This window comes from Desmodus rotundus, chromosome 3, assembly GCF_022682495.2.
Source record: "Desmodus rotundus isolate HL8 chromosome 3, HLdesRot8A.1, whole genome shotgun sequence".
Taxonomy (NCBI): domain Eukaryota; kingdom Metazoa; phylum Chordata; class Mammalia; order Chiroptera; family Phyllostomidae; genus Desmodus; species Desmodus rotundus.
Window position 1 is genome coordinate 162,286,759 of NC_071389.1, and position 19,472 is coordinate 162,306,230.

Sequence of the window (19,472 nt, forward strand, 5' to 3'; positions counted from 1 at the left end):
TAATTTAATTTCCAGGAAACAGGCCTGCTGAGCATCCTAATGTGTTTAGATAAGCTGATGTCACAGAGATAGGATTTGCTATTAGTCAACGAGGCTGATATCATTGACCTTACAAATTAGGAAGGAGGGTGAAAGAAGAAATATACTCAGGGTTGGCTTAAAGATAGCTCCTTTTTCAGAGATCTTCACCTTACAAAATAAGTTAATGGAAATAATAACACTGATTCAGTTATTTTGACAGAGAACAACCAGTTTGATAACTCTTAACATTTACACAAGATAATTCTGACAAGAAACACTATATAAAACACCTTTTATTTAGTTATCAAATTTATTTATTGTTAAAACTTCTTAGAATAGTAAGATCAGAGTCTATTTAAAATTAACAAAATTGTTTGACTGGTTCATCATTTTCAACAAATAGCAAAAAGGCATATTCCATAATTTAGAGATGGGCAAGTTCAACATACACTTTAGATAATAATTCTTCAGCAGAATTTTTTTTGAAGTGGGGAGCCTGATAAAACAGAGCAACAATCACTAAAAACTCCCTTTAAATTCACTGAGAACAAACTTTAAAGTCCCTAAACATGTGAGAAAACCAGTGATGGGTTAGGTCATTGCGTGACCGTCTGGAGAGATGAAGAGTGTTACAGGTACATTTAAGTTTTTATTTATTTTCTGAGGACATACAGTAGTTTTAAATCAATGATTTGAAATCTAAATTCAAAGGATCATGTATGTGCTTAGCCTCTTATATAGGCTGGTCATAGAGTTTCTAGAAGCTTCACCAGAAGGGGCATAATGCATCTACCATGCCATATACTAGATAGAGTCAAAGGCCCTGAGATTCCAACTCAGCTATTTGATTTTGGCAAAATATCACTTAAATACCTAAACCTAATTTTTATCATCCATATGTTAGGGTGATAATTCCAAAGGTCCTTACAGCACCGCCCTCCTATGGTTCTCTCAATAATAAAATTTATTTTAATGGGAACACACTTGTAGCTTGGCTCTTTAAGAGCCTGATTGGAGGAGATTATTGAATAAACTTAATGTACCGAACTATCAAAGGGCCTTCTGAGAGATTGGTCAGCAAGTGAAAAATCTCAGCTTCTTATTTAAAAGGCAGGTCATTAGCTAAGTCATTTCTCCAAAATCAGTCATGAATTCTCACCATTTCTTGGTCTGAGAACCAGGAAGATATGGGAAAATGGGAGAAGAACCCAGAGTCCCATTGCTCTGTGAATACCTTTGAAATCCTTTGTATATGTCCTCATGGCTCTGGGTGGCCCTGCTCTTCTCGTCCTGTCATTTATCACATTTTTAATTACTCATTTGCTGTCTGTATATAAGCAGGTCATCACATGAATTATTAAAAGTGAACTGAATCAAAAGATTGATCACTAAGAATATCATATTTTAAGATAAGCCTGAATTTCAATATACCAATAAAATTTTAAAACCTCAGTATACCATACTTTTTCCATATTTATCTATCCCTCCTCTAAACCAGAACTGTAGAGACAATGAATAGAGATTAGCAGCATCTTTCTTTCTACACCTGCTCTCTGACTAATTAGCAGTGAAATGGTCAAAAGACAGCAGGCAGCAGGAGAGAAGAGATTAATGAAGCTTTGAGTCATTTGACAGCCACAGGTCCTGATGCAGGAAAGTCTGAGAACAAAGTACAAGTGCCAGGATCTTATATGATTTCTGCTCTGAAGTTTCCTTTGATCAAGTGTACTAAAACAAAACAAAATAAAATAAAACACTCTTTTAAAAAAGGATGTTGATGACATTCTACCTTAAAAATGAAAGAAAAAATAATTTGTATTTTAGGTATTGGAGGAGTGCACTGTATTCTTACCTTGGAGCTGTATCTGTGCCTTGTGTCTTAGTAGATTGTGTGTGTGTTGGGAGTGATTAAATGCCATCACTCATGCCTGTAGCTGCACATATGTGCAGGCAACAGTAAATGTGGGGACAGTAAACAAGAACAGAAGAAAGGACAATGCTTGCCAGCATCCGCTGCCTTTCCCGGTGCTGATTGTCCACCCGGGAACTTTTCCAGCCTGCACAGTGTGGTCAAGAACACAGAAGGTTAGAACTGTGCAACTGCATTCACATTAGGACAGGTTGACGTGCAAACTCTACTCTGCAAATATTTATGATTTTAATGTATTCTTGTATCTTCTGCTCAGCAACAAGGGGGAAGGATTTGGTGAATATGAATTTGGCTGTGGAGAAGAGATGTGGAAAACTGTATTACATATTTGTGTTCTAGCTCAGAATTCCACCTGCCAGTTGATAAGTCTGAATTCTAGCTTTCTAAGAAGGGATGCATGAATATTCAACATCTTGCCTGCACTCTTCCTTAGGTAATCTATGTCCTATAACTATTTTCTAACCCATAGTAATAACTTTGGTTTAGTATTTAATCATTCACATAGCACTATCTCACATGTAACCTCTGTCTGCACCTACCAAAGCTCTGCTCATCCACCAAGCTTCAGCTCAAATGCTGATTTTCAGCAAAGCTTTCCTGCACTCCCCGAATTGCTAGGAATCAATACCTGTTTTTCTCTAGCGTGTATATAGGGATTCTTCTCTGCCTCCCTAGAGGCAGGCCGTGTTCGCAGTGGGGAGTTCTTACCTTGATAACACAGTGAGGGGTTCATCTAAATCTGAGGTTCATTAACAGGAAGCCCATCTGCCTAAAGTTGTGTCACCGTCTCCAATGTGACCTTCGTCAGAGATAAAGGGAATGCTTTATCTCCCGTCTACTTTACTCCTTTGTCCTATTTCTCATTGCTTTAGAGAAGGGGTTGATTTAAGCAGCCTCTCAAATAGCCCAATAGTATCCCTGCCCGCAATGTTACTCAATCTCCAGCGTGGCTCCGCACAGCCTCTCCTGACTAGGGTTCCTTCTACCTGGCAGGGTAGAATCCACAAATCTTAGTCTGTGTTCTCCCCTAGGCAAAGACATGTAGTTTGTAAGGGAGGTAATCTCCCAGAGTGGGAACTAATATAATTGCTGATATGTTTAGGTTAATATCTACCATCTTATTGTTTTTAAAAATTTGTTCCACTCATATTATGTTTGTTTTTTTCTCCTTACCTGACTCATTTTTTGATTACTCAAATACTTATTTCATAATAAAATCACCAATCTGTTAGCCTGCAGTTTATATATTATTATGCTATTCTTTTAGTGCCACTAGAGATTATAATACGTATCCTGATTCATTAGATTCTTTAGAAATTAGTACTTATACCACCTCCCAGATAATGCCAGAACTGTAAACTTAACTGCACTTCTGTGATTTTGTTGTAATTGTTTTAATTCTACATATATATTAAACTCAATAAGATGACTGTCATTCATTTTGTACGGTTTATAGTACTTTACACTTTCCCACATATCTTTCCATTTTTTTCCATTACAGCCTACATTTCAGTATTTCCATCTGAGATAATGTTTCTTTTGCCTTAAAAACTCTTATTTTTTCTTTCTAGAGTTCATTGGTGATAAATCCTCTCAATTTTGTTTTATCAGAAAGGTCTTCATTTTGCATTGACTTTTAGGGACACTTTGTCTATTCTTTGAGCATATCAACCACCATTATTTTAAATTCTATGTCTGATAACTTCAATATCTTGGATGTTGAGATACATATACTTTCTTGTCCTGTTTCTTTGCTTGCTAATTTATATTTAACCTGAAACATGTCTGGAAAAATTGTAGAATCTCTAGAAAATCTGTTTTCTTCTCCCCAGGGTATTCTCTCTATTTTCATACAGGTGGATGGTTCATATCCGGTGGATCACCTAAATCTGATCAGGTGTTTCACTGCAGGCATGCAACCCCCTGTTAGGCTAATCCTACCTCTGCCTCCCCCTGCTCCTAGAGTGCAGCTTTGCAAGGTTCCGAATAAGATTTTAGGTTGAGTATCAAGTTCTTTTCGTGGTGGCTCTGAATTATAAGTTTTCTTTCATAACTCAGTGAGATTCCTTGAAATCTTGGCTGGATTCTCACTTTCTTAGCAGCTGATCTCAGCATGTTATCTTAACCTTTACCTACTCAAACCCACCCCAGCCTAAGACTCAACAATGTCCCAAGTAAAAAAAGTCAGTGCAGAATGCTGAGCTTGACTAAGTGAGCATCCCTTCTCTCCAAGAACTTGGACTTTCTTTAGTCCTCACCTGTGGCATCACTTCCTCCTGGACCCTTATTCATAAATGGTGAATTTTATGGTATATAAACTATACTTCAACAAAACTGTTTTTTCAATGTCCAGAAAAATAATATGATCCATAGGAGACAACATTTTAAGAAAGATTAAAAGAATTGCCTCGTTTTTATTCTGAAGTCTCAATTACTCTAGATGATATAAAACGATGTGTTTCACAAATCATGCTTCTGCGTATGATGCTGCATATTTTCCTGACCATTTCTATGGTACCCTGAGTAAAGAACTTTTTATTCACATATTTCTGAAGGACATAGCAGCTCACTCAGACTCCTTAAAATGATCATTCTGGTAGTGGGAAAACTGTGGCATGAACTCATTGGAAATCTTCAGGAAGCAGCGTTGGTGTGGGGTTTGAAGCAGGCTCCTGGAGAAGTCCTATGCTGACCCACGTTCAGAAGCAGAAGGAATTAGGGAACAGGTGAATTCATAAGGAGATTGATAAACATTTATTAAGTTTAAAATATAGTAAAAAGCAAGTGTGTAGGGATAAACAAGTTGACTGGATTGTTGCTTGGTCCAGAGTGAACATCCTTGATGGCTATTTTCCCTGTATTGGCATGTTAGCTACTCCATGGAATGTCACAGTTCTTTGTAATTCTTTATTACTTTTCATTGATTTCCTAAACAACTTACGCATAGCTCCGTGTTTTTCAATAAAGCACAATGAAATAAAAATAAACTAGTAAGAGAAAAAATAAATACAGGATTTACATTTTTGCCTGTATTCTCCTATTTGTTCTAATTCACTTTCAGCCAACTGTTCCTGCTACATTTGTTTGAAAATTTCATAAAATTTAGAATTTTCTAACTTGCTTGAGTAAATGCATAGAATTATTAGAGAGCATTGCTTATAAGCATATGGCCTTTAAGGAAGGTGATTAGCATGATTTTGTTATGTCAGTTCCATAATTATTATAAATTTTCATTATCTCTCAGCTAAATATATGTGAAACTAAGACCAGGCTGCTTTAGGTGTTTGTGTTGCAAGATAGCTACAGTAGGAAATAATTGTGTCTGGAAGTATTTGCACACTGGCAATTACATTCCAATGACCCACTGAAACCCCAATACACCTTTCGTTATTTTTTCTCAGTGTGTGAGATTAACAATAAGGCCGCAGGGCATTTGCTGCGGATTAAGACCTAATAGCAGTTTCTGGCCAAATCGGGTTTAAACCGTTTACTTCAGCTGGTTATTACACCTTAGGATGTAGTCCACAGACTGTTTTCCATGTATTTATTTTTTACACTTTGCCTTTCCATTGTTAAGACTCTTCTTTTTGTTTTTTTGAGCATAGATCTGCTCCCACTGTCAGAAGATTTCCTAGTGATGCTCTGCGTGTTCTTTACTGTAGTTGAGTTTTGTAATTCATCTAATGTTACCTGCACATGTTGCTATATTTGGTAAATGTTTTGCAAACACAATCCTCCGACTCCTCAAAACTGGCTGCTGTCTGTTATGTCTGGTTGCCAACTTTCATAATGTAGTGTCAACTGGATTATGTTACTTCTCTGCTTAATACCCTTCAATAATTCCCCATAGTGTTCAGGATAAAATCAAACCCCTTTGGTCAGCATAAGCCTCTTAATAATACGTCCGATCCAGCCTGTGACTTCAGGCTCGTTCTCCAGTGTTGTCCTCACAGAAGCTTTGTTTTCGTTACTCGGCACTTTCTGCAGTGCCCTTGAACATCACGCCGGTGAGATCGTAGACCTCTCGCTTTAAAATTTTCATTCTTCTCACTCCCTGCTTCTTCATCTAATTAGGTTGTATTGTTAAAACATGGCTTTGTTCCCCCTGCCATTCTACACATTCTTGATCACGGTATTTACAACATAATGCTGTTATCATGGAGTTAGTGTTTGTTCTCTTTTAAGAACACCTCTGCTTTTTGAGAGAAAATAACAATTATTTGTCTTTAAAAAAGGGGGGGGAAGGAGAGAAGTACAACACGTATGACCAGAAAAGCAGCCCCAGTCCCGACCCCCTGGGTAAAGAACAATTATTTGTCTTTAAACTCCAAATTCTAGCAGTGTTTGCTCATATTGAGTACTCAGTAGGCATTTGTCGGATGAATGAATGAAAGAATAAGGAATATTTGTGGTGCTTTGCACAGGTAATCAAACTAGTACAGTTTCTCAGCCATTTTATGGAATGAAAATCTTGACAGTCACTCTAAAATCTTAGAAAATAATTCTAATATCATCAAATAAATCTGAATTTTTCATGTGCCTTGTGGCTATCACCACTCTCTCCCTAAAACTGATTTGAAGAAAAGGTGCCAGGTGAGTACTTGAAATATTGGGGCGGCCACTTTGTAAAATACATGATTCTCTATCCACTACGCTGCACACCTGAAACTAATGCAAAGTGATATTGAATGCAAACTGTAATTTAAAAGTAATCTTAAAAAACCCTCTCTTTTCACTCAACTCTCTCCTTTATCAGGCTATAGAAAATGTCTGACTTCATTTTAAACCTAACATTCAAATTGTAAAAACCTTGAGTGAACTGGAAGTTGTTAAATAATCTTGGGCCAAACCAATACTTCATTTTATTATGTATTGAAATACTAAGATGGATACAGTATTCTGAAGCACCAGGTTATACAAAGTCAATGTCCCTCAGCAATATCTTTAGTTTGAATGGGAAGCTACTCATAAAAACACTCTCACCAAATTTTCCCTTGTTTTCTTGGATTTTTCATTGCCTTAGTCATCACCACTTTTTCAACCTCAGGGTGATTTGTTGAAAGTCCAGATTATTTACTGGCCACACCCCAGCACTGTTCTGAACTGCCATCTATCCAAGCATGATGATGTAATAGGAGAGGCAAGGGCATTCGCTGAAGCTGCTCTGCTGGTGTGGGCTCATCCCTGGTGTGCGTTCATCCCTGGTGTGCGTTCATTCCTATGGACAAGGCCCTGCTGCGACTTTGGAGTTAGAACAATGCTGGTTCTTGCTGTTGCCAAAACATGTAAATAATTACCAGTTCTGTGAACACTAGCATACACGTTCAATCCAGAAACCTAGATATCACTTTTAAACCTTTGTTTCTCTTCACCTGTGTCTTGTGCCCCAGTCCCTCCTGTCTATTCTACACCTTGCATACCTCTTATATAAATCCACCAGTTCTCTCATTTTCCACTGCCACCTCTCTATATGAATCCACCATCATCATCAACTTGAATGATGACAACAGCCATCTGACTTGCTTCCCTTCCTTCTCTGTCAATTGCTGCCAGCCTCTCTGCACAGAACAGCCTGGGATCTTCATCAATCTGGAGACACTGTTCTCCCTGATAAATCTATCAATAGTTCCCTGCTGCCCTTAGAAAAAAGTCTAAATTTGTTATCATGGTTTCATGTCTTACCCACCCCCTCTTCCCTAATTCCTTTTCAAACACACACACACCATTCAACCTTCCCATTCCTTAAATGTGGGTTGTTTTTGTCTCCTCTCGCTTTGCCTGGCTACTATTTTTCAGTCACTCTTGGCTCTTGGGCAACCTTGCTGGCCCCACCTTCCCTGTTAGGTGCTCCTGAACTACCCTGTCACATTATGCTGTAATATATGTTTCTCTTTCTCTTTGTCTCTCTCTTTTTCCTCTCTCTCTTTCTCTACTGAGTTACACAGCACAGTCAGGACCTGATTCAGCCCTGGCTTGTGCGGCTCTATGGATTGAGTGCTGGCCTGTGAACCAAAGGGTCGCCAGTTTGATTCCCAGTGTAGGGCACATGCCTGGGTTGCCGGCCAGGTCCCCAGTAGGGGGCACTCGAGAGGCAACCACAGGTTGATGTTTCTGTCCTCTTTCTCCCTCCCTTACTTTCTCTAAAAAACAAATAAATAAAATCTTTCTAAAAACCTTTAAAAATAAATAATTCTATTCAAGTTTCAGAATCCATATAGATTGGATGACTTGTGATAATGAGACATACTTTACATATTGCCTGAATTCAATAGAGCATTTAAATTTGTCTTCTCTGTAGTCACAAGGCACCAATATTTTCATCTGCACATCCAGAGGACTTAATCATAAGTTAATATAGAGACAATAACCAACAAGAGCCTCTATTAACCTTTGACATTCACCACCACCCCCAAAAGAATTGTGCTTTAAACATTCTTAGTTTGAAATCCAATTGGCTCTGAGGTTTTCCCACATATGCAGGCTGTGCTTCAGAAGGGTTTCAAGTGTGATGTCCTGATCACAGAAACCAACAACGCACGAAACTCTGAGATGACTTCTGGAGATCCTGCTTCATCTCAGTATGCCGCAGTGAAATTTAACGAAAAGTTGACGTTTTCTATTTAAAGAAATAAAGATGATCAACACAAATGAACAAAAAGCCCCCTTGAAAAGACTGGTAGAGGATTAATTTTAATGTTCTCTCCTGTATCACTCAGGACTCTGCCTCATGAATAGCACTTAGAAAAGACTTAATGAATTGAAGGTGCTAGTACGTTCAAAAGTCAACAAATAATTTTTCTCAGGAACCATTGTTATAAAATATTCCTTACTTCTGGTTAAATGTATTTGCATATTAAACATTTTCTCAGACAATTCTGCATAATATATCTATAAATAACTTACTGAAATTTTATTCCTTCAGGCTTGCCTGTTTGGCATTGTATAATCTATTTCAAAACTACAGGTGATCTAAAATCACAGCCGTGTAGATACAATAGTGTGAACAGCTTTGTGTATGTTCTCTAAGCTCTATTACCTGCCTCGCCTACCGGTGGGGGGGGAGGGGGCGGGGTGTGAAATAGGTTAATAGAACGTTACCTGTTTAACTTATTGGATGGGTTGTTTCTTTCCCTCCTAACTTCTATACTTTTTATTTCAAAAAATTCCATTTACTTACTTAACAAATATTTAATGAGAACCCACCATTTTCATGAAGTTGGGCAAGGCCATGGTGATCCAGCAGTGGGCAGAAAAAATAGAAACACATTTCTGCTCACAGAACTTACCTCTTAGTGGGAAGGACAGAGAACAATAATTAGCATAGTCATTATTGTTTGGAAATTACATTGTGAAAAATAGAGAAATAAATTAGATAATTAGGATGGGGGAGAGTAAATTGAACTAAGTAAATTTAAATAATTTAGGTAAATTTTTTTTGTTTTTTGTTTTTTAAAAAATTTTTATTGTTATTCAATTACACTTGTCTGTATTTTCTCCCCATCCCTCCACCCTACCACAGCCAAACCCACCTCCCTCCCCCACCTCCACCCTCCCCCTTGATTTTGTCCATGTGTCCTTTATAGTAGTTACTGGAAACCCCTCTCCCCACTCCCCTCTGGCTATTGTTAGATTGTTCTTAACTTCAATATCTCTGGTTATATTTTGTTTGCTTTTTTCTTTTGTTGATTATGTTCCAGTTAAAGGTGAGATCATATGGTATTTGTCCCTCACCGTCTGGCTTATTTCACTTAGCATAATGCTCTCCAGTTCCATCCATGCTGTTGCAAAGGGTATAAGCTCCTCCTTTCTCTCTGCTGCGTAGAATTCCATTGTGTAAATGTACCATAGTTTTTTGAGCCACTCATTTGCTGATGGGCACTTAGTAATTTTAACCAAACATGCCTTTATATCTTTTATTTGAAAGTCATAAATTTTTAACTTTAAAGAGGCTTACCTCTCTTTTGTCAGTGTTAAACAGAACATTATATTTGTATTAGCATTTTATCAAGAATTCTACACAGATTATTTTCCCTTTAAGTGAATAACATCCATCAAAATGTTTATAGGGCATCCATTTCCCTGAGTATGAGAAGATTTATGTCCATAAAGAGAAACAGCCCTTTTCAAACCAGTACCAATATCTCCTAAAATCTGTGATGGAATATTCAGTTGTGATACATTTTTCTTCCTCACATCAGCCACTATCTGTGCCAAAGCAAGGCTTGGGTAATTGCTATAAAAGCACTCTTATCTTACTAAGCCTCTTTGGTGAATAAAAATAGGACACATTCAACACAGGTGAATAAGAAAAAGTTTAAACTCCTAGGTTTGTATATTTTTATGTGTGGGAGGGGGTTGGTATTGACAGGGAACAGAAGGATTCTCAACAGTATTTTGTGGTTAAGCAAATGCTCCTTCCCTTCACTATTGTAATAGGAGATATAGTCTGTCTTTTACTAACAATCATCTATGAGAATTATTGAAAATTGAGCAGCCCCCCTGAGGTGGCCATGTGGGTATTTAGAATCCTCTGATTTCACATGCTGTGAATAGTCTATATCACAATGGATTTAGAATTGAACCCTTCCTCTTGGATGTCCTTCTTGTAGAATCTGACAACATGCAACCAGGGAAGGGGCTGGTATTTTGGAAGAGATATGAATCTTTCCCAATAGAACTCAATTCTTGTCATTCACTCATTCATGCATACATTCACTCAACGTGTATTTCTTGAGTCTCTATAAGAAAACATGTCAATATAAGGAAACTTCCTTGTCTCCATAAAGTAATCAAGCCCAGCCCATCCTCAAATGGAGAGATGCTCAGACTTCTCTTTCTTTTCAGAACTGCTCCCTAACTCCTGCTGCCACTGCCATGGTGACCTTAAGGTTTCCTTACAGACAGCATGCCAGGCACTGTGAATGCATCGGAGCACAAAGATAAATAACTCGTGGTCCCCAGCCTCACAATCATTTTAGAAAATTGTGGTAGGTGTTATAAATGGGTACTCACAGGAAAATTAACAGAGCACAGAATACCTTTTAATTCATGTGGGTCAATATGGCTCCCTAGAAAAGGAGGGACAATGACACTACTTTTTAATGATGTGTAGAAAGGACTTAAACAAATGAGGTGGTAGCAGTAGGGAAAGGATACAGGTATTCCAGATCTAAAAAATATATATGAGTACAAAGGCATAGAGCATGAAACAACACAACATTCAGGGAAATACAATTCCTTAGGTATGGATGGAGTAAAGAATACATTCAAGAACATGGGAATAAGTAAAAAGAAGTAGATTGGAGAAAATTTATGAAAGATCTTATACCTTAGATTGAGGAGTTTTGATTTTGTCATAAAGCTTTATGACAGAACTATAAGGATTTTGAGCAGGGGAGTAAAGGGATCAGATTTATATTTTAGGTACCATATTTTCAAACCAGAAGATGCGCCTAGGTTTTAGAGGAGGAAAATAGGAAAATAATTTGAAGCAAAAAATGTGGTAAAATATTTAATAACCTCTTTTAAAGCAGAAATCCTGTAGCAAGCCAGGTAAGCTAATTTAGACTATAAGACACACCCCCATTTTCCTCCAAAATTTAGGTGGAGAAAGTGCGTCTTATAGTCCAAAAAATATGGTATTCAGGTAACTGTGGAGAGCATGGATTCAAGTGGGATAAGCCTGGTGTTAGGGAGATTTCCAGTCACTGCAATCATCCTGACAAGAAATGATGAGCACTCGTAGGCGTGATAAGAGTAATGATTGTTAGGAGGGAGAAAATAGAACAGTTTTTAAAGCAATCAGAAAGGAATCTGTGAATGATTGAGTTTTGAGGTATTGATTGGGGCATCTAGGTACATACTAATGCTTGGCATAGGGACAGAGAATAAAGGCGACGGAGCAGTATTCCATTGTCAAGTTTAAAACACCTGTTCTATCTCCCTGTGGAGATGTCCAGTAGCTTTCACATCAAACATCTGAGAAGAAAGTTCTGGACGGGAGAGGACTATACCAATTTGTAAGGGTTTTCAGTGCTACCATTAGCCCTACCCTGTTGGAAAAGGTTATAAAATATACAATTTAACCAAACAAGTGTGGTATCATCTTAACATTATTGTACAGTATCTCTAGGCCTACTGAATCTAAATACAATAAATTAGTTGTATTAAAAAGACAATTTTTAAAAACAACCTATGGACCCAAATGTGAGTATCTTTAAAACTTTTACACAAGACCACACTTTAATGCCATTAATTCACATTATGAAAGAAGCCATGCAAAATGTTATCATTCTTCCTTCCTTATAATTTTATCACGCATGCTGTGGGAGGGACCACTGATTTACAATGACCTATTAGCTTTCTCAAAACGCAAATGGCATTGAGTGTCATGCCAAGAAGTTTACGTTTTAACCAGGTGATAGAAACCCATCGAAAGGTTTTACGAGGGCAAAACATCATCATACTTAACATTGCATGAAGTTTATGCAAACAGCACTGGGAATGGTGAGAAAGAATAAGGAAAGATTGTGGTTAGGAGAGGAAGGGGGGAAGTCATTTCAATAATCTAGATGAAGGTTTGGATCAGATACTCAAAATAGGAGAACAGGTAAAAATTCTAGGAACTACTACTACTAATAGTATCAGTGATAGAAAAAGCTAGTACAATAATTATTGAGTACTCTTCATATTCCAGGTATATTTCTAACTTTTACATGAATTATTTTACTCAATTCTCATAACCACCCTATAAAATTATCATTTTTCCCATTTTATATATGGGAAAACTGAGCTACCAAAACATTCAGTAACACACCCAAAATTACACAGTGCATTATGGTACTAGGATTCAAAATTACACACTGTGATTCTACAGTCCTTGTTCCTCATCATTCTGCCTCAAAAGCATCTTTGCTGAAAAGAATGGAGATCTGTTGGTCTTTTTCTGAAGGCATGGGATTGTGCAGTTGTTATGAGTCATCATGTGAAAATTAAAATTTCATCAAAACCATTCAGTTAGGGTGTCAATGATGACCAGCAGTAGGAAGAGGCAAAATGGTTATCTGTCTACATCTTTGAAAATGATTGGATTTCTATTACCATGTATCAAGTGTCCACAGTCCTTGACTGGGAGTTAGGAAAAATTCATTTCATCTCTGTCATCACCTAGCTAAGTGACCAGACAGATTATCACTGAGTCTCGGACTCCCAATATACAAGATGAAAAGATTAGACTAAATTATTTTCAAGGTCTCTTCCAGGTCTAAAATTTTGTAATTCTCAATGTCAGCCCGGAGGGTCCTACAAAGCAGCTCTTGGTTTGGCTAAGGGGGCAGAAATCTTTGAATAAGGCTATTATCCCATGCAAAGCCTTGGCAGTGGTAATATGCTTGGCAAACGTAGCTTGCACTGAGCACACCGGGTGAATGCACCTGTTCCCGCCAAGAATTAATTGCCTCACTCTGTGGTTACCCTCATATCAGGTTGTGGATTAGTTTGCCTGGGCTGCAGTTATTAATGAAGAAATAGAATTTGAAAATCAGGGTCAGACTCTACAAAAACATACTTCACTGATGCAACTTAACAAGTAGTCCCAAGGCCAATGGGCTTATCAGCCAAGGGTAAGAATCTAAGTAAAATAATCTGGACATTAAGCATTGGGCAACAGTAGAAGAACTCAATATGTTTACTTCCACCTCTTTAGAGTGTTTCAACTTCTTTTTTAATTTGAGTAAAATAAAATAGTCCAGATAGATTTAAAGTGAAGAAGTACATCATTGCCTCCCCTCTCCAATCCAAGTGTCACTCCCCAGCGATAACCACTTCGTGCGGGTTCTTTCATATTATTTCACAAAATCTATTCCTTTACAAACATGTGTAATATTCTTTTGCTCTACACACACACACTAGATTATATTATACTTGCTTTTCTGAAACTGGACTTCATTATTGAATATATTGGACATCTTATCTACACATAGAGGTAAACTTTTTTTTAAGTATATTTTATTGATTATACTATTACAGTTGTCCCACATTTCCCCCTTTGCCCTCCTCCACCCAATATCCCCTTCCCTCCAGCAATCCCCTCTCTTAGTTCATATCCATGGGCCATGCATTTAAGTTCTTTGGCTTCTCCATTTCCTATACTGTTCTTAACATCCCTCTGTCTATTCTGTACCTACCAATTTGTACTTCTTAATCCCTGTACCATTTCCCTCATTCTCCCCCTTCCACCACCAACAGATAACCCTCCAAATGATCTCCATATCTATGACTCTGTTTCTGTTCTCCTTGTTGCTTTGGTTGGTTTCTTAGATTCAGTTGTTGATAGTTGTGAATTTATTGCCAATTTAATGTTCATAGTTTTGATCTTTTTCTTAAATAAGTCCCTTTAACATTTCATATAATGGCTTGGTGATGATGACCTCCTTTAGTTTTACCTTGTGTGGGAAGCACTTTATCTGTCCTTCCATTCTCAATGATAGCTTTGCTGGATAGAGTAATCTAGGTCGTAGGCCCTTGTTTTTCATCACTTTGAATACTTCTTGCCAGTTCCTTCTTGCCTGCGAATTTTCTTTTGAGAAATCAGCTGATATTTTTATGGGTACTCTTTTGTAGGCAACTCTCTGCTTTTCTCTTGTTGCTTTTAAGATTCTCTTAGAGGTTATGTCAAAACTGGCTCATACACCTTTGAAAGCCCATAAAACACAGGGAGAGTTGTATATTCTTTAGCTAGAACTTCTGCTGATACAAACCTCAGATCGTCCAGTGTGAACGTCTATCTCTATATACAGAATCTGTTTCCATGGGCACAGCACATACATGTAAAAGTTCAATTAGTTCATAGATTTGTTTATAAGTAATTCTTGGTATTCAGCCATTATAACTATAATTAACTTTGCAAGAGCTTGTTATTTAAGTTCTGTCATATTTGCCAGACCTAAAAAGCTATAGAAGGTTTTTCATTTGAAATGTGATTTTCTTTGTTTTTAGTAGGTACTCTGAAACATTCTATTTTCCAGTTAAGCTGACTTTAGTGACTATGTCTCTGGTGGCAAGAGAGGGAAGCAGCAAATTTGAGTGTCTTAATCTTTAAAAAAATGACATTAATAATTCTGTTTTGTTTATTAACTTAGCTCCTAGTGATAGGAATTTTCTGTTATGCTACAAAATTTAGGCACATCTGCAGAGAGAGCTACTAAGCTGCCAATACCAACGGGTTAAACCTTTGGTTAGCACAGTAAATGAACTCGAACCTAGCATAGACTAGCTGCACCTCTACAATTACCTGGTGCATTTTGGAAATAAAGAAGTGTGAATGCAATCAACATAATTATATGGTCAAGCTCTGGAGGAGAGATTTCAGAGTTAATGTACAGCATATTTGGAAAAAATAAGTATAAAATGACCTGAATCTACAAGAAAGGTAATTTTGAGAACAAAACTATTTGAAATAAATAGTGAAGTAAATTCCCAGCACTTCTGGAAAATAGTAGATATTGTCATAGGGTCATTTTGAGCTTAAATCAGAGACTATCTAATAAAGGAATGTTTCTGAGTGCCAACCAGAGACTAGGGGTTGTATCTCCAGTGCTTATCTACCTACACTGGCATCTTCCCAATCAGCTTGATCTGTACCATACAACTTAATTGAGAAACAATTTGGAGCTGACCTTTGAAAGAGTATGAAGATTGGTAGTGCAGATAAAAGTGAAGTAGTGTGTAAGGATAATAGGGACCACAAACTGGAAGTAATAAGGAATTTCTGAAAAACCCATACATGAAGTAAATTAGACTAAAAAAGTTGGAGACTCATAATCTATAACTAGAACTGTCTTTATTGGATGATTTTTCTTTTTGTTAAAGCTTTTTCTATGGCATTCCATTTCCCTGGATGCAGGGGTATAGTAGGTGGTGGTTGTAGTATCATGAGACCTTAGGTTTGGTACAGAATTAAATATTTGGCTGGGATGGACTATATATATATATATATATATATGTATATATATACACACACACACATAATTAAAGTATGAAGAAGTGAGGTAGATTCAGGGAGAAGTCATATAGAGGTCTGGATGACTGCTACATGAAAAGACACTTAATAAATGGAAAATATGAATATAAATCTGAATATAAACCATCGTAGGAAAGCAAGAAATGTAAATGAGAGCAAAGATTGAAGTAAAATATTGGTTATGGAATACACAAAATTTTCTTAAACTCCTAGGTGGCCAGCATAGCTTTTTATAGGAAATATTTAAAACATTGACACTGTTTTCATGCTTGACCTGAAATGTCTAATTTCTACTCTGCTGCTATATCTATCAGCCCAAACTCTATCCATCCTTTATTGGTTGTATTTAGTTATACCTTCTCAACAAAGTCTTCTGCAATGACAGAAGTTAGAGATTCTCAATGATGGCTGAACAATGGAATCAATGATGAATTTTTTATTTTGCTTTTTATTCCAATGTCCATACCTGATCCTGGACAAGTCCTACCAGGGTCTCAGCAACTGGGTTTTGGATTATTTTTTAGTAGACATTGTTTTAGAATTACCCCAAGAGCAGCCAAGAGTAAAAATAGACCACTCTGATCTCATGCTTCTTCAAACTCCTATGACCTAAGATACATTGATACATAGAATCTGATCCTAAAATATATTTTTTAAAATTTCCTTTAATAATTATACTAATAAAAGTGTAGACTTTTATTTCTTCCTTTTAGGGTGGTCTGCTTTCCCTTTAAAGGTACATTTTTCTAGTGCATCAAAATTGGTCAGGATTCATCTCCCAGGAGAGGGCTTTCCTGAGTTACCTGGGAGGGCAGTGTGACAGTGCTGGTGAGTCACTTACTCTGTCTGAGCTCCATTGACCAAACAGAGTGTCTGTCTACCATGATTAAGCAGGGCTGTATTTCATGTAACTTGAAAGTAAACGGGGAGAATATTTTGTGGGACTGAAGATCAAATCAGTTAACCACATGATAGCTAAAGACAGTTTAGCTTTCCATTATCTGTGAAAGTAAAACTAGGACCTTCAAATAGACTATAAAGTACATGATCATCAACTTGAAATATCTTAGAAGACCTGCTCTTCATGGGCCACAGGAAGCAGACAAAAATGGTATTAAGAACTTGGGTCTACTGTTTGTTTATGAAGAAAACCTTAATTGTAAAGAGGATGGAGTAGGTTTCCAATGAATGTAATTGACTTTTTTTGCCCAGGAAAATTAGTATTAGGAAACAAATAGTCCCCCACCTTTATTTTAGCAATTTGTCTCAAATATTTTATATTATTCTTGTTTTTTTTTAATTCTCACCCAATAATAGGGAGGGAGGGAGGGAAGGAGAGAGAAAGAGAGAGAGCAATATTGGTGCAAGAGACAAACATTGATTGGTTTCTGGGATGCCCACAGACTGGGGATGGTACCAGAAACCCAGGCATGTGCCCTGACCAGGGATCAAACCTGCAACTCTTTGATATATGGAACAACGTCAACCAACTGAGCCACCCAGCCAAGGCTGTTATTTTTGGTTTTACATATTGTGTTCTTGCCTGCAGTTAGTTTGTTGCTTGTTTTATTTTATTTTTTAAAAAATATTTTATTTTAGTTTTTCTGGGCAATTTTTTGTAATATTTCTACATCTACTCAGTCTAATGTTTTCAAGATAAAAGAGAGTTCTGGAAGCTGTAAAGAGTGCTAAACTGCCGCAGTTTGATAAGCAACTCTAACTTTTATGGTGTTATAAACACTTTAGGGGATTAGTTCCAACAAGTTTATCTTCATCTCAGCCGAGGTGCCCTAATCATTGCTGCTACCCATTTTTCAAAACTTATAAAGTGATGTCTTTCTATTTTGAGGTGCCTGGTGGATGCAGTACATTACCATCCACCAGGCACCTCAAAATAGAAAGAAGGCAGCAAGAAACAGAGAAAGCCATGTACACTTCAATCATATTAATGCTTTTCTGAGATCATAGAGGTCACATTCCGAGATGCAGTGCCAGCAAAGGAATTTGGTCCTGGTTTATTAGAAGATTCTTTCATTTTCTGGCTCATTCATAGCTGTCACAGACAAACCAACAAACCTCTTTCTAAAAAACAAATAAACCTTTTGGATATTGCTGAAACATTGAAAAAACATGTTGGTCCTCTCACATTTATTAACTCCTTCCTTCACCGCTGTTATTTACTTTCTAGAAGCTTCTACTTTTTTGACTCTGTTATTATTTTATGTGTATTCTTTGATTTTTTTCTACAGAATGTGTGAAGAATTATATAATGCAATATTTTTATGAGAAACATTTACTGGAGAAAGAAAAACACTGGAAACAGCCAAAATAGGGATTTAGTTGTATATATTAGAACACAAAAATATAATTAAATAGTTTCAGCTAGTAAAAATGATACAATAGAAAATCAAGGACTTGCAAATATATCTGTATTAATTTCTAAGTGAGTAATAGAGGTTATATATGGCAAATTCCGCTAACACGCTTCTCCTCTAACTGCTACAAAACTCCTACAAATGCTGTACTTCTACAGGGAAAATACTGAATTCCAAGAGAAAAGTACATTAGGAAAATAACAGCCGAACTCACCAGGAAGAAAGAAACGCGATTGTGTCATTGCTATAAATGACGGGGAAACATTATGACAGAACTTCAGGCTGTTACTGAAGTAGCTCAGAGGTACAGGATCTGGGATAAAGCTGACAGATTGGAGTATTGCAGCTCACGTGGGAACAGAAGCTGTAGTTTTGGCTTCATGGAAGATGGTGAGCTGGAATAGAACCCTCTGCAAAGACAGAAGGAATTGATGTCACTATTGGTTATAATGCCTGTGGAAACTGGTTTAGAAAACCCACAGATCCAGGGACACAGCAGGAAACATGTCAATTACCAGATCCATAAATGGGAAAAATGTAACCTAGGTAAAATAAAAATCCCAATTCCAAATCAGATGCTGTGAATTCTCAATGTTTACTGCTCATGAGATAGGAAGATGGAAGTTAATACATTAACATTGGTTTTAGCAGAATCTAGAGCCCACAATACATGAGACTCCCACAAAGAAAATCCACCCTTACTGGAGATATTACAATAAAAAATTCAAACAATACATAAAAAATTAATGACAATGCAAAAAGACCCAACAAATGAAGCAAACATGAAAATTAACATTTAAAAAACCAGGGGTAAAAATGATCTAAACATGACTGTCAGATATTAGTATTTAAAGTTATTAAAGAAATACAAGAAGGTACAAATCTCACAATGGAATCAGTATGGCAATGAAAAAAAAAAACTAAATATGGGACAGAGACAAATGAAATCTCTAAAAATGACAACACAAGAAACATTATATGGAACATTAAATTCAACTCAATAAGGATAATAAATTGGAAAACAGATTTATTAGTTTATGCCTAATAAAGTAGGGTGAGATAAAGAGATAAAAATACTTATGGACATGTGAATAGTAAATGAAAATCTAACATATAGTAATAGAAA